At 40.9% G+C, this 7500-nt stretch overlaps 26 non-coding genes and 8 pseudogenes across 26 annotated transcripts in view; all 34 read right to left on the bottom strand.

The window, feature by feature from the left end:
• LOC134891046 (5S ribosomal RNA) overlaps positions 1 to 115 on the bottom strand; it is a 119-nt gene extending 4 nt beyond the window's left edge. Inside the window, exon 1 of the ribosomal RNA XR_010171421.1 lies at positions 1 to 115. This exon is cut by the window's left edge and continues 4 nt beyond it. This is a non-coding gene — a ribosomal RNA (5S ribosomal RNA).
• Positions 116 to 222: 107 nt separating this feature from the next.
• LOC135066203 (5S ribosomal RNA) lies at positions 223 to 341 on the bottom strand. The gene has a single exon (XR_010252457.1). It is a non-coding gene; the product is annotated as a 5S ribosomal RNA (ribosomal RNA).
• A 107-nt stretch (positions 342 to 448) lies between these two features.
• On the bottom strand, positions 449 to 567 carry LOC135065825 (5S ribosomal RNA). Its single transcript, XR_010252095.1, has one exon. It is a non-coding gene; the product is annotated as a 5S ribosomal RNA (ribosomal RNA).
• A 107-nt stretch (positions 568 to 674) lies between these two features.
• Positions 675 to 793, bottom strand: LOC134886758 (5S ribosomal RNA). The gene has a single exon (XR_010170834.1). It is a non-coding gene; the product is annotated as a 5S ribosomal RNA (ribosomal RNA).
• A 107-nt stretch (positions 794 to 900) lies between these two features.
• Positions 901 to 1019, bottom strand: LOC135063269 (5S ribosomal RNA). Its single transcript, XR_010249603.1, has one exon. It is a non-coding gene; the product is annotated as a 5S ribosomal RNA (ribosomal RNA).
• Positions 1020 to 1126: 107 nt separating this feature from the next.
• Positions 1127 to 1245, bottom strand: LOC134891861 (5S ribosomal RNA; annotated as a pseudogene).
• A 107-nt stretch (positions 1246 to 1352) lies between these two features.
• LOC134900143 (5S ribosomal RNA) lies at positions 1353 to 1471 on the bottom strand. The gene has a single exon (XR_010173660.1). It is a non-coding gene; the product is annotated as a 5S ribosomal RNA (ribosomal RNA).
• Positions 1472 to 1578: 107 nt separating this feature from the next.
• LOC134891860 (5S ribosomal RNA) lies at positions 1579 to 1697 on the bottom strand (annotated as a pseudogene).
• A 107-nt stretch (positions 1698 to 1804) lies between these two features.
• On the bottom strand, positions 1805 to 1923 carry LOC135063258 (5S ribosomal RNA). The gene has a single exon (XR_010249592.1). It is a non-coding gene; the product is annotated as a 5S ribosomal RNA (ribosomal RNA).
• Positions 1924 to 2030: 107 nt separating this feature from the next.
• LOC135060320 (5S ribosomal RNA) lies at positions 2031 to 2149 on the bottom strand. The gene has a single exon (XR_010246712.1). It is a non-coding gene; the product is annotated as a 5S ribosomal RNA (ribosomal RNA).
• A 107-nt stretch (positions 2150 to 2256) lies between these two features.
• LOC135060351 (5S ribosomal RNA) lies at positions 2257 to 2375 on the bottom strand. Its single transcript, XR_010246745.1, has one exon. It is a non-coding gene; the product is annotated as a 5S ribosomal RNA (ribosomal RNA).
• Positions 2376 to 2482: 107 nt separating this feature from the next.
• LOC134886757 (5S ribosomal RNA) lies at positions 2483 to 2601 on the bottom strand. The gene has a single exon (XR_010170833.1). It is a non-coding gene; the product is annotated as a 5S ribosomal RNA (ribosomal RNA).
• A 107-nt stretch (positions 2602 to 2708) lies between these two features.
• Positions 2709 to 2827, bottom strand: LOC135062907 (5S ribosomal RNA). Its single transcript, XR_010249250.1, has one exon. It is a non-coding gene; the product is annotated as a 5S ribosomal RNA (ribosomal RNA).
• A 107-nt stretch (positions 2828 to 2934) lies between these two features.
• LOC135060340 (5S ribosomal RNA) lies at positions 2935 to 3053 on the bottom strand. The gene has a single exon (XR_010246734.1). It is a non-coding gene; the product is annotated as a 5S ribosomal RNA (ribosomal RNA).
• A 107-nt stretch (positions 3054 to 3160) lies between these two features.
• On the bottom strand, positions 3161 to 3279 carry LOC134886308 (5S ribosomal RNA). Its single transcript, XR_010170395.1, has one exon. It is a non-coding gene; the product is annotated as a 5S ribosomal RNA (ribosomal RNA).
• Positions 3280 to 3387: 108 nt separating this feature from the next.
• Positions 3388 to 3506, bottom strand: LOC134900131 (5S ribosomal RNA). The gene has a single exon (XR_010173649.1). It is a non-coding gene; the product is annotated as a 5S ribosomal RNA (ribosomal RNA).
• Positions 3507 to 3613: 107 nt separating this feature from the next.
• LOC134889171 (5S ribosomal RNA) lies at positions 3614 to 3732 on the bottom strand (annotated as a pseudogene).
• Positions 3733 to 3839: 107 nt separating this feature from the next.
• On the bottom strand, positions 3840 to 3958 carry LOC135060328 (5S ribosomal RNA). Its single transcript, XR_010246722.1, has one exon. It is a non-coding gene; the product is annotated as a 5S ribosomal RNA (ribosomal RNA).
• A 107-nt stretch (positions 3959 to 4065) lies between these two features.
• LOC134888229 (5S ribosomal RNA) lies at positions 4066 to 4184 on the bottom strand (annotated as a pseudogene).
• A 107-nt stretch (positions 4185 to 4291) lies between these two features.
• LOC134900118 (5S ribosomal RNA) lies at positions 4292 to 4410 on the bottom strand. Its single transcript, XR_010173637.1, has one exon. It is a non-coding gene; the product is annotated as a 5S ribosomal RNA (ribosomal RNA).
• Positions 4411 to 4517: 107 nt separating this feature from the next.
• Positions 4518 to 4636, bottom strand: LOC135059647 (5S ribosomal RNA). The gene has a single exon (XR_010246044.1). It is a non-coding gene; the product is annotated as a 5S ribosomal RNA (ribosomal RNA).
• Positions 4637 to 4743: 107 nt separating this feature from the next.
• LOC134886756 (5S ribosomal RNA) lies at positions 4744 to 4862 on the bottom strand. Its single transcript, XR_010170832.1, has one exon. It is a non-coding gene; the product is annotated as a 5S ribosomal RNA (ribosomal RNA).
• A 107-nt stretch (positions 4863 to 4969) lies between these two features.
• Positions 4970 to 5088, bottom strand: LOC134890227 (5S ribosomal RNA; annotated as a pseudogene).
• A 107-nt stretch (positions 5089 to 5195) lies between these two features.
• LOC135060316 (5S ribosomal RNA) lies at positions 5196 to 5314 on the bottom strand. Its single transcript, XR_010246707.1, has one exon. It is a non-coding gene; the product is annotated as a 5S ribosomal RNA (ribosomal RNA).
• A 107-nt stretch (positions 5315 to 5421) lies between these two features.
• LOC135069627 (5S ribosomal RNA) lies at positions 5422 to 5540 on the bottom strand. The gene has a single exon (XR_010255805.1). It is a non-coding gene; the product is annotated as a 5S ribosomal RNA (ribosomal RNA).
• Positions 5541 to 5647: 107 nt separating this feature from the next.
• On the bottom strand, positions 5648 to 5766 carry LOC134887482 (5S ribosomal RNA; annotated as a pseudogene).
• A 108-nt stretch (positions 5767 to 5874) lies between these two features.
• Positions 5875 to 5993, bottom strand: LOC135058689 (5S ribosomal RNA). Its single transcript, XR_010245115.1, has one exon. It is a non-coding gene; the product is annotated as a 5S ribosomal RNA (ribosomal RNA).
• A 107-nt stretch (positions 5994 to 6100) lies between these two features.
• Positions 6101 to 6219, bottom strand: LOC135065822 (5S ribosomal RNA). The gene has a single exon (XR_010252092.1). It is a non-coding gene; the product is annotated as a 5S ribosomal RNA (ribosomal RNA).
• A 107-nt stretch (positions 6220 to 6326) lies between these two features.
• Positions 6327 to 6445, bottom strand: LOC135063247 (5S ribosomal RNA). Its single transcript, XR_010249581.1, has one exon. It is a non-coding gene; the product is annotated as a 5S ribosomal RNA (ribosomal RNA).
• A 107-nt stretch (positions 6446 to 6552) lies between these two features.
• Positions 6553 to 6671, bottom strand: LOC134894403 (5S ribosomal RNA; annotated as a pseudogene).
• Positions 6672 to 6779: 108 nt separating this feature from the next.
• Positions 6780 to 6898, bottom strand: LOC134900106 (5S ribosomal RNA). Its single transcript, XR_010173626.1, has one exon. It is a non-coding gene; the product is annotated as a 5S ribosomal RNA (ribosomal RNA).
• A 107-nt stretch (positions 6899 to 7005) lies between these two features.
• Positions 7006 to 7124, bottom strand: LOC134889170 (5S ribosomal RNA; annotated as a pseudogene).
• Positions 7125 to 7231: 107 nt separating this feature from the next.
• Positions 7232 to 7350, bottom strand: LOC135060305 (5S ribosomal RNA). The gene has a single exon (XR_010246694.1). It is a non-coding gene; the product is annotated as a 5S ribosomal RNA (ribosomal RNA).
• A 107-nt stretch (positions 7351 to 7457) lies between these two features.
• The window catches only part of LOC134885996 (5S ribosomal RNA), a 119-nt gene continuing 76 nt past the window's right edge, over positions 7458 to 7500 (bottom strand). The window contains exon 1 of the ribosomal RNA XR_010170096.1: positions 7458 to 7500. This exon is cut by the window's right edge and continues 76 nt beyond it. This is a non-coding gene — a ribosomal RNA (5S ribosomal RNA).

The following is a 7500-nucleotide window of genomic DNA, read 5'->3' as shown; positions in this document are numbered from 1 at the left end:
TACAGCACCTTGTATTCCCAGGTGGTCTCCCATCCAAGTACTAACCAGGCCCAACACTGCTTAACTTCCAAGATCAGATGAGATTGGGCGTATTCAGTGTGGTGTGGCTGTAGATGAGCTTTGTGGTTTCTGTTAGAACTTTTCTACTTCTAACTACTGGTTCATAAATGAATACGTTTGAAAATGGAATGCATCAACAGAACGGTGTTGGCAGTATAAAAATATCTACAGCACCTTGTATTCCCAGGTGGTCTCCCATACAAGTACTAACCAGGCCCAACACTGCTTAGCTTCCAAGATCAGATGAGATTGGGCGTATCCAGTGTGGTGTTGCTGTAGATGAACTTTCTGGTTTCTGTTAGAACTTTTCTACTTCTAACTACTGGTTCATAAATGAATACGTTTTAAAATGGAATGCATCAACAGAACGGTGTTGGCAGTATAAAAATATCTACAGCACCTTATATTCCCAGGTGGTCTCCCATCCAAGTACTAACCAGGCCCAACACTGCTTAGCTTCCAAGATCAGATGAGTTTGGGCGTATCCAGTGTGGTGTGGCTGTAGATTAGCTTTGTGGTTTTTGTTTGAACTTTTCTACTTCTAACTACTGGTTCATAAATGAATACATTTGAAAATGGAATGCATCAACAGAACGGTGTTGGCAGTATAAAAATATCTACAGCACCTTGTATTCCCAGGTGGTCTCCCATCCAAGTACTAACCAGGCCCAACACTGCTTAGCTAACAAGATCAGATGAGATTGGGCGTATCCAGTGTGGTGTTGCTGTAGATGAACTTTCTGGTTTCTGTTAGAACTTTTCTACTTCTAACTACTGGTTCATAAATGAATACGTTTTAAAATGGAATGCATCAACAGAACGGTGTTGGCAGTATAAAAATATCTACAGCACCTTGTATTCCCAGGTGGTCTCCCATCCAAGTACTAACCAGGCCCAACACTGCTTAGCTTCCAAGATCAGATGAGATTGGGCGTATCCAGTGTGGTGTGGCTGTAGATTAGCTTTGGGGTTTTTGTTTGAACTTTTCTACTTCTAACTACTGGTTCATAAATGAATACATTTGAAAATGGAATGCATCAACAGAACGGTGTTGGCAGTATAAAAATATCTACAGCACCTTGTATTCCCAGGTGGTCTCCCATCCAAGTACTAACCAGGCCCAACACTGCTTAGCTAGCAAGATCAGATGAGGTTGGGCGTATCCAGTGTGGTGTTGCTGTAGATAAACTTTCTGGTTTCTGTTAGAACTTTTCTACTTCTAACTACTGGTTCATAAATGAATACGTTTTAAAATGGAATGCATCAACAGAATGGTGTTGGTAGTATAAAAATATCTACAGCACCTCGTATTCCCAGGTGGTCTCCCATCCAAGTACTAACCAGGCCCAACACTGCTTAGCTTCCAAGATCAGATGAGATTGGGCGTATTCAGTGTGGTGTGGCTGTAGATTAGCTTTGTGGTTTCTGTTTGAACTTTTCTACTTCTAACTACTGGTTCATAAATGAATACATTTGAAAATGGAATGCATCAACAGAACGGTGTTGGCAGTATAAAAATATCTACAGCACCTTGTATTCCCAGGTGGTCTCCCATCCAAGTACTAACCAGGCCCAACACTGCTTAGCTAGCAAGATCAGATGAGGTTGGGCGTATCCAGTGTGGTGTTGCTGTAGATAAACTTTCTGGTTTCTGTTAGAACTTTTCTACTTCTAACTACTGGTTCATAAATGAATACGTTTTAAAAGTGAATGCATCAACAGAACGGTGTTGGTAGTATAAAAATATCTACAGCACCTTGTATTCCCAGGTGGTCTCCCATCCAAGTACTAACCAGGCCCAACACTGCTTAGCTTCCAAGATCAGATGAGATTGGGCGTATCCAGTGTGGTGTGGCTGTAGATTAGCTTTGTGGTTTTTGTTTGAACTTTTCTACTTCTAACTACTGGTTCATAAATGAATACGTTTGAAAATGGAATGCATCAACAGAACGGTGTTGGCAGTATAAAAATATCTACAGCACCTTGTATTCCCAGGTGGTCTCCCATCCAAGTACTAACCAGGCCCAACACTGCTTAGCTTCCAAGATCAGATGAGATTGGGCGTATCCAGTGTGGTTTTGCTGTAGATGAACTTTCTGGTTTCTGTTAGAACTTTTCTACTTCTAACTACTGGTTCATAAATGAATACGTTTTAAAATGGAATGCATCAACAGAACAGTGTTGGCAGTATAAAAATATCTACAGCACCTTGTATTCCCAGGTGGTCTCCCATCCAAGTACTAACCAGGCCCAACACTGCTTAGCTTCCAAGATCAGATGAGATTGGGCGTATTCAGTGTGGTGTGGCTGTAGATTAGCTTTGTGGTTTCTGTTTGAACTTTTCTACTTCTAACTACTGGTTCATAAATGAATACATTTGAAAATGGAATGCATCAACAGAACGGTGTTGGCAGTATAAAAATATCTACAGCACCTTGTATTCCCAGGTGGTCTCCCATCCAAGTACTAACCAGGCCCAACACTGCTTAGCTAACAAGATCAGATGAGATTGGGCGTATCCAGTGTGGTGTTGCTGTAGATGAACTTTCTGGTTTCTGTTAGAACTTTTCTACTTCTAACTACTGGTTCATAAATGAATACGTTTTAAAATGGAATGCATCAACAGAATGGTGTTGGTAGTATAAAAATATCTACAGCACCTCGTATTCCCAGGTGGTCTCCCATCCAAGTACTAACCAGGTCCAACACTGCTTAGCTTCCAAGATCAGATGAGATTGGGCGTATCCAGTGTGGTGTTGCTGTAGATGAACTTTCTGGTTTCTGTTAGAACTTTTCTACTTCTAACTACTGGTTCATAAATGAATACGTTTTAAAATGGAATGCATCAACAGAACGGTGTTGGCAGTATAAAAATATCTACAGCACCTTGTATTCCCAGGTGGTCTCCCATCCAAGTACTAACCAGGCCCAACACTGCTTAGCTTCCAAGATCAGATGAGATTGGGCGTATTCAGTGTGGTGTGGCTGTAGATTAGCTTTGTGGTTTCTGTTTGAACTTTTCTACTTCTAACTACTGGTTCATAAATGAATACATTTGAAAATGGAATGCATCAACAGAACGGTGTTGGCAGTATAAAAATATCTACAGCACCTTGTATTCCCAGGTGGTCTCCCATCCAAGTACTATCCAGGCCCAACACTGCTTAGCTAACAAGATCAGATGAGATTGGGCGCATCCAGTGTGGTGTTGCTGTAGATGAACTTTCTGGTTTCTGTTAGAACTTTTCTACTTCTAACTACTGGTTCATAAATGAATACGTTTTAAAATGGAATGCATCAACAGAATGGTGTTGGTAGTATAAAAAATATCTACAGCACCTCGTATTCCCAGGTGGTCTCCCATCCAAGTACTAACCAGGCCCAACACTGCTTAGCTTCCAAGATCAGATGAGATTGGGCGTATTCAGTGTGGTGTGGCTGTAGATGAGCTTTATGGTTTCTGTTAGAACTTTTCTACTTCTAACTACTGGTTCATAAATGAATACGTTTGAAAATGGAATGCATCAACAGAACGGTGTTGGCAGTATAAAAATATCTACAGCACCTTGTATTCCCAGGTGGTCTCCCATCCAAGTACTAACCAAGCCCAACACTGCTTAGCTAACAAGATCAGATGAGATTGGGCGTATCCAGTGTGGTGTTGCTGTAGATGAACTTTCTGGTTTCTGTTAGAACTTTTCTACTTCTAACTACTGGTTCATAAATGAATACGTTTTAAAATGGAATGCATCAACAGAACGGTGTTGGCAGTATAAAAATATCTACAGCACCTTGTATTCCCAGGTGGTCTCCCATCCAAGTACTAACCAGGCCCAACACTGCTTAGCTTCCAAGATCAGATGAGATTGGGCGTATTCAGTGTGGTGTGGCTGTAGATTAGCTTTGTGGTTTCTGTTTGAACTTTTCTACTTCTAACTACTGGTTCATAAATGAATACATTTGAAAATGGAATGCATCAACAGAACGGTGTTGGCAGTATAAAAATATCTACAGCACCTTGTATTCCCAGGTGGTCTCCCATCCAAGTACTAACCAGGCCCAACACTGCTTAGCTAACAAGATCAAATGAGATTGGGCGTATCCAGTGTGGTGTTGCTGTAGATGAACTTTCTGGTTTCTGTTAGAACTTTTCTACTTCTAACTACTGGTTCATAAATGAATACATTTTAAAATGGAATGCATCAACAGAATGGTGTTGGTAGTATAAAAATATCTACAGCACCTCGTATTCCCAGGTGGTCTCCCATCCAAGTACTAACCAGGCCCAACACTGCTTAGCTTCCAAGATCAGATGAGATTGGGCGTATTCAGTGTGGTGTGGCTGTAGATGAGCTTTATGGTTTCTGTTATAACTTTTCTACTTCTAACTACCGGTTCATAAATGAATACGTTTGAAAATGGAATGCATCAACAGAACGGTGTTGGCAGTATAAAAATATCTACAGCACCTTGTATTCCCAGGTGGTCTCCCATCCAAGTACTAACCAGGCCCAACACTGCTTAGCTTCCAAGATCAGATGAGATTGGGCGTATCCAGTGTGGTGTTGCTGTAGATGAACTTTCTGGTTTCTGTTAGAACTTTTCTACTTCTAACTACTGGTTCATAAATGAATACGTTTTAAAATGGAATGCATCAACAGAACGGTGTTGGCAGTATAAAAATATCTACAGCACCTTGTATTCCCAGGTGGTCTCCCATCCAAGTACTAACCAGGCCCAACACTGCTTAGCTAACAAGATCAGATGAGATTGGGCGTATCCAGTGTGGTGTTGCTGTAGATGAACTTTCTGGTTTCTGTTAGAACTTTTCTACTTCTAACTACTGGTTCATAAATGAATACGTTTTAAAATGGAATGCATCAACAGAATGGTGTTGGTAGTATAAAAATATCTACAGCACCTCGTATTCCCAGGTGGTCTCCCATCCAAGTACTAACCAGGCCCAACACTGCTTAACTTCCAATATCAGATGACATTGGGCGTATCCAGTGTGGTGTTGCTGTAGATGAACTTTCTGGTTTCTGTTAGAACTTTTCTACTTCTAACTACTGGTTCATAAATGAATACGTTTTAAAATGGAATGCATCAACAGAACGGTGTTGGCAGTATAAAAATATCTACAGCACCTTGTATTCCCAGGTGGTCTCCCATCCAAGTACTAACCAGGCCCAACACTGCTTAGCTTCCAAGATCAGATGAGATTGGGCGTATTCAGTGTGGTGTGGCTGTAGATGAGCTTTATGGTTTCTGTTAGAACTTTTCTACTTCTAACTACTGGTTCATAAATGAATACGTTTGAAAATGGAATGCATCAACAGAACGTCGTTGGCAGTATAAAAATATCTACAGCACCTTGTATTCCCAGGTGGTCTCCCATCCAAGTACTAACCAGGCCCAACACTGCTTAGCTAACAAGATCAGATGAGATTGGGCGTATTCAGTGTGGTGTGGCTGTAGATTAGCTTTGTGGTTTCTGTTTGAACTTTTCTACTTCTAACTACTGGTTCATAAATGAATACATTTGAAAATGGAATGCATCAACAGAACGGTGTTGGCAGTATAAAAATATCTACAGCACCTTGTATTCCCAGGTGGTCTCCCATCCAAGTACTATCCAGGCCCAACACTGCTTAGCTAACAAGATCAGATGAGATTGGGCGTATCCAGTGTGGTGTTGCTGTAGATGAACTTTCTGGTTTCTGTTAGAACTTTTCTACTTCTAACTACTGGTTCATAAATGAATACGTTTTAAAATGGAATGCATCAACAGAATGGTGTTGGTAGTATAAAAAATATCTACAGCACCTCGTATTCCCAGGTGGTCTCCCATCCAAGTACTAACCAGGCCCAACACTGCTTAGCGTCCAAGATCAGATGAGATTGGGCGTATTCAGTGTGGTGTGGCTGTAGATGAGCTTTATGGTTTCTGTTAGAACTTTTCTACTTCTAACTACTGGTTCATAAATGAATACGTTTGAAAATGGAATGCATCAACAGAACGGTGTTGGCAGTATAAAAATATCTACAGCACCTTGTATTCCCAGGTGGTCTCCCATCCAAGTACTAACCAGGCCCAACACTGCTTAGCTTTCAAGATCAGATGAGATTGGGCGTATCCAGTGTGGTGTAGCTGTAGATTAGCTTTGTGGTTTTTGTTTGAACTTTTCTACTTCTAACTACTGGTTCATAAATGAATACGTTTGAAAATGGAATGCATCAACAGAACGGTGTTGGCAGTATAAAAATATCTACAGCACCTTGTATTCCCAGGTGGTCTCCCATCCAAGTACTAACCAGGCCCAACACTGCTTAGCTTCCAAGATCAGATGAGATTGGGCGTATCCAGTGTGGTGTGGCTGTAGATTAGCTTTGTGGTTTCTGTTTGAACTTTTCTACTTCTAACTACTGGTTCATAAATGAATACATTTGAAAATGGAATGCATCAACAGAACGGTGTTGGCAGTATAAAAATATCTACAGCACCTTGTATGCCCAGGTGGTCTCCCATCCAAGTACTAACCAGGCCCAACACTGCTTAGCAAACAAGATCAGATGAGATTGGGCGTATCCAGTGTGGTGTTGCTGTAGATGAACTTTCTGGTTTCTGTTAGAACTTTTCTACTTCTAACTACTGGTTCATAAATGAATACGTTTTAAAATGGAATGCATCAACAGAATGGTGTTGGTAGTATAAAAAATATCTACAGCACCTCGTATTCCCAGGTGGTCTCCCATCCAAGTACTAACCAGGCCCAACACTGCTTAGCTTCCAAGATCAGATGAGATTGGGCGTATTCAGTGTGGTGTGGCTGTAGATGAGCTTTATGGTTTCTGTTAGAACTTTTCTACTTCTAACTACTGGTTCATAAATGAATACGTTTGAAAATGGAATGCATCAACAGAACGGTGTTGGCAGTATAAAAATATCTACAGCACCTTGTATTCCCAGGTGGTCTCCCATCCAAGTACTAACCAAGCCCAACACTGCTTAGCTAACAAGATCAGATGAGATTGGGCGTATCCAGTGTGGTGTTGCTGTAGATGAACTTTCTGGTTTCTGTTAGAACTTTTCTACTTCTAACTACTGGTTCATAAATGAATACGTTTTAAAATGGAATGCATCAACAGAACGGTGTTGGCAGTATAAAAATATCTACAGCACCTTGTATTCCCAGGTGGTCTCCCATCCAAGTACTAACCAGGCCCAACACTGCTTAGCTTCCAAGATCAGATGAGATTGGGCGTATTCAGTGTGGTGTGGCTGTAGATTAGCTTTGTGGTTTCTGTTTGAACTTTTCTACTTCTAACTACTGGTTCATAAATGAATACATTTGAAAATGGAATGCATCAACAGAACGGTGTTGGCAGTATAAAAATATCTACAGCACCTTGTATTCCCAGGTGGTCTCCCATCCAAGT

Source organism: Pseudophryne corroboree, chromosome 3 (assembly GCF_028390025.1).
Source record: "Pseudophryne corroboree isolate aPseCor3 chromosome 3, aPseCor3.hap2, whole genome shotgun sequence".
Classification (NCBI taxonomy): Eukaryota; Metazoa; Chordata; class Amphibia; order Anura; family Myobatrachidae; genus Pseudophryne; species Pseudophryne corroboree.
This window is presented reverse-complemented; position numbering and strand designations above follow the sequence as displayed.